This window comes from Periplaneta americana, unplaced genomic scaffold (genome assembly GCF_040183065.1).
Source record: "Periplaneta americana isolate PAMFEO1 unplaced genomic scaffold, P.americana_PAMFEO1_priV1 scaffold_84, whole genome shotgun sequence".
Taxonomy (NCBI): Eukaryota; Metazoa; Arthropoda; class Insecta; order Blattodea; family Blattidae; genus Periplaneta; species Periplaneta americana.
In genome coordinates, this window is record NW_027185565.1 from 70,001 (window position 1) to 75,000 (window position 5,000).

Here is a 5,000-nt window from a genome sequence, read left to right on the forward strand (position 1 = left end):
TCATAACTGCCGCACCCTCATTCATAGGTTCTTTATGAAATATCCATTATTATAGTGTGTAGACTTCAGTTGCTTAGTGGCAATTGTTCTTCCTCTGCCACATATCGTCTAGTGTGATGTACTGCCCGATATTACTTTTACACAACTGCATCCACCTCATTCAGACGATCTTCATTATATAAAATATATAGGCTTCAGTTCCACACAGACATATGCTCTTCGTCTGTCGCTTACCGTCTTGTGTCATGTTTTGCCACATAATAGATGTCGACATCTGCGTGAATCTGATTGAGTGGATCATCTTCATAACATTAATTACATATGCTTCAGTTGCATATAGACTATCGTTCTTCCTCTGTCACATTTCGTGAAGTGGGTTGTACTACCTCTTTATAGATGTACTGTACACAAGAATCAGAATCCATTTCAGAGGATCTTCAATATTTGCGGCCTCGGTATAGCGGTGGCCTCCTATGCTCGAGGTTGCGGGTTCCATCCCGGGCCAGGTCGATGCTATTTAAGTGTTCTTCAATGCGTCACGCTCATGTCAGTAGTTTTACTGGCATGTAAAGGAACTCCTGCGGGTCAAAATTCCGGCTCTTCGGCAACGCTGATATAACCTCGGCAGTTATATACAACATTATTTCATTTTTACATCTTGCATAATAAATTCAGTATTTAGACTTGAGATGCATGTATCATTTTGTTCTTTCCTCAAGTGAGTTGTACTATGTGGTCATATATGTACATATATGCCGCAACTGCACTCTGAGGAGCTTCATTTTATATATATATATATATATATATATATATATGTGTGTGTGTGTGTGTGTGTGTGTGTGTGTGTGTGTGTGTTTTAACTGTCCGAAGACAGGTCTCACCCTCACAAGTAACAGCAACAAGGCACCAGTAATGAGGCACTGCTTACATTGCCGATTAGCTACATGTTCCAATAATCAGACTCCTAATCCATACAAAATTACTTTTTAATTTTATCCTTTATGTAAATTATTTTAATAATATGATATATATTTTAATGCTCAATTACTTAATATCTTCTGCAACTACGAGCGAAGTTGTGTGTCTTCGTGCAATATGGTGCTGCTGAGTAAACTCCCCTCGCATCGAAGTCGCGCTTCTTACGGCCATAACCTCTACGTGCGCAATCGCCCGCAGTGAGTCATCACAGCGCCTCTTTCCCCGCGCTTTATAGGGTGACTATTAAATTTTAGTTGTAGAGCGGTTGTGACTGTATAAAGGGCCGTAATTATTATGTTCTTTACCTCGAAGTAACGATTCTGTCGTACGAGTTCTCGCCATTACTCTCCTCACGAAACTGCCTCCATGCATCCATGTATCTCTATGTTGTCTGAATTCTTCTGCCTCGAACTTGCCTTCCGTTCACTATAACTTCCAGTGCTTCCTGTTTCCAGTTTCTTCTTAGTGACCCAGCCAATTTCTATTTCTCGTCCTGATCAGTTTCGGCATTATTCTTTCATCACTCAGTCTTTTTAGCTCAGCTTCAATTATTATTCCGTCTGTCCTTTTCACTCGCTCCTTGTTCTCTATATCCTTATTACAAATGCTCCTAGACTCTTCTCTTCGTCCTTATGTCCGTGTTTCTGCCTCATAAAATGCCACGCTCCACACATAGCACATCATTGCTCTCTTCCTTAGTCAGTTCTTTTTTCCAGAGTTACGCAGCTAATTATAGCTTTTATTAGCTTCTTTTGCCATTATTAATCCTACTATTGACATGCTGACTACAGCTCATCTTACTGCTTATAGCGTCTCGTTCGCGCAGTCGATGGCATTTAAGTGTGCTTAAATGCGACTCGCTCATGCCAGTAGATATGTTGCCTTGTAAAAGAACTCCTGCGGGACAAACTTCCGGCACACCGGCGACGCTGATATAACCTCGGCAGTTGCGAGCAATCGAACTCGGCCGGCATCGAACTCGCAACCTCAAGCGCACAAGGCCAGCGCTATCTACAACGACTACGGTACCCAGGCCGATATATATATATATATATATATATATATATATATATATACTCTCACTTAAAACAAAAGGCATAGCTAAGACAGAGTTATCACTGGCTCTGTCATTACTTCGTCCATAGTAGACTCCCACTGTTACACTGGCAGGTGGCAAGTTTGAAGTTACTCGCACCCTCAACCATTTTTCGGTGGTGGTCACCAAAACTTGAGCCGCCTTTATATATGAGAAGCCCTGCAACAACTAATCGAGTTTCGAAACGTATATCTTTTATTATAAGCCTTTCGGTCTTGTATCCTTCTAACATCTCCTCCTTTCTGCCACCATGTTCGGAAAACCTAATCGGTGTCTATTGAAGACCCATATAGATAATTTGTCTTTGCTCCGCTCTGATGCTTTTATCTTTTGTGTTATTCCTGCTACGCCAACCACGTAATGTTAAGACGTTCTCGAATGACTCTTCGATACTGTAATTCATTGGTCGTCAGCATGCCCTGAAGTGGGTAAGGGGTAAATTGTGTCTCGGAATATGAACCGTCGCGTGAAGTAGGGGGGAGGGAGGGAGGGACTGAGACACGCTCAGACGGAGAGAGAGCGGGAGAGAGAGACTTGAGAGAGAGAGAGTGGGAAGGAGAGTGAGAGAGATCATTACTGTCAGCAACCTCGGGTGCACGATAGTGATTTGTCTTATTCGCGAGTAAGTGACGCTAGCTCGAGGGTGCACTGTCCTGATGACCGCTGCTGTAATATCTTGCGCAGAGGTGTCATGCTTTGTTGTATAGTAATAAAACCATTACTGTTGCACAGAGGCAGAGATTTAATAAAAGTTGTGTACAGACTATGAGGCGGTAATGTTTTTGAACGGATGATACTGCATGTTAGCTCCGGTCGGCATTTCGGAAGCATAGGTCGCGACGTTACTTTCCCTATCCACACTTCTCCTCTCGCTTGATTTCTCTATTTTCGTACCCTCTCAACGCTTACGACCGCTTTGGGGGTTGGTTGACATGAGGGGGTGGGCACTGCAAACACTTTGATTTTTGCATTAAGGCAGCCCCCCCCCCGCCGCGCCAGGAAACCGCTCATCAAAGTTGCACTTTAAATTGAGAAAATCCGCCATGTGTACAGTCGTAGTCAACTTAACATCTCCTTTTCTCGTGTCGAGATTTTTTTAATTTTATTTTAGTAAGTTATTATACAACGCTTTATCAACACTTTACCTTATTTAGCGTCTGAATGAGGCGTCCATGACCTCCGTAACCGAATTTCGATCCACTTAGTGGCTTGCGCATCTGCGCTCGCTCGCTCGCTCTCTCTCTCTCTCTCTCTCTCTCTCTCTCATACAAAAAAAAACACACACACACACAAACACACACACAAACAGCACGAATTTCTATATTAGATTTTGTGTGCTACTGCTACTATCGAATTGGCTCCCATTCGTGTTATAGTGTATTGTGTATTACCCATTATTATATATATATATATATATATATATATATATATATATATATATATATATAGAAGTGTTAAAGACAGTACGGTTTTAGCTCCCAACCTCCTTGTTGTTTTTTCTACTCTATTCCCTTGGTTCACACACGACATATTCTCAAGCTCCTTTTCTGTTCCTTCCGCTCGTTGATTGATTCTGTTACACTATTGCATAATCTTACGTCATCCAGTGATGACTTCATTAACGGTTTTCCTTATCAGTCTCGGCGCATTGTGCCTCTGCCACAGTTCGTGCTCTTAACAACTACGGTTTCAAAATAATTGTACATCTTGCTTTTCATACGTAATGTTTGTCTGGTCGATATATTTAAGGCAGATTTGGGCTGTCATAAGTCCTCTCTCTTGCTGTTGCCGATTTATTCCTGTTATTGTGTCCGCCAGATAGAGTTCGTAACTCTGTGTTTGTCGGGTAGGACATAAAAGATTTATATTTTGCATAGGAGGTGCGCTCTTGCGTTGAGGCTAGTGCTTTTACTGAGCGAGATCGAATCTTCTTACTAATGGTACGGTTTGTTTATGGCGATCATCGTCGGACGCACATCGCCGGCGATGGTCGCCGAGAAGTGGTTTCTTTATTGACGCACATCGCTGTTGATTGCCATTTGTTTATTCCCTCATCTGCTACCTATGGACAAGTAAATTAATGTAGGCCACGGACATAACCTAAATATTATAATGAATAAATCCAACATAATGAAGGTGATATTTTTTTCTAGAAGAGGTAGATGACGGATATCAAAATCTCGCATGCGTATTATAAAAGGAACAAGCTGCAGACTAATGTAATATTCAGTTATAGGTTTACAGAATTCTGTTTTAACGCATTGATAATGATACATCTTTATAAAATCGGCGACAAAATTTAAGGAATATTTCAGACTCTCACCTGACCAGTTTCAATATGTTTTGAGTTTAGTTGAAAATCACAATGTTGATTTACCTACAATTTTTGTAAATCCAGTTGAGAGATTGGCAGTAACTCAGGTTATCACCTGATTATTATTATTATTATTATTATTATTATTATTATTATTATTATTATTACATTACATGGTGTATTCCAAACAATAATGAAAGAAATTGGCTAAACTAGCGCTGAGGTAGTTCCCTTCGTAATCCGCTTATACTCTTTACATGTACGAACATGTGATTGGTTAGGTTTGGTTCGTTTGGTCTTATATTATGACTTGTATATACGATCAACTACATCTCTACAATGAAAAAAAAAAACCCCTATATTTCAGAATATCGCGTAAGTACTTACGTACGATGACTGTGCAAATTAAAAGTAATTAAAAACATGTTTTTATTGTTGGTACAAGATAGATAGTTAAATAACTACATAAAAAGAGATAGTTAAAAGACATGTAAAATAAATTTTAAAATGTAGGCTTATATGTGCATATAATGTAACAAGATCTACGTATGTACTCGTATATATAAAAATTGTATGTTGATAAGCGAGTGATGGCTATATGACCCGAGGTCA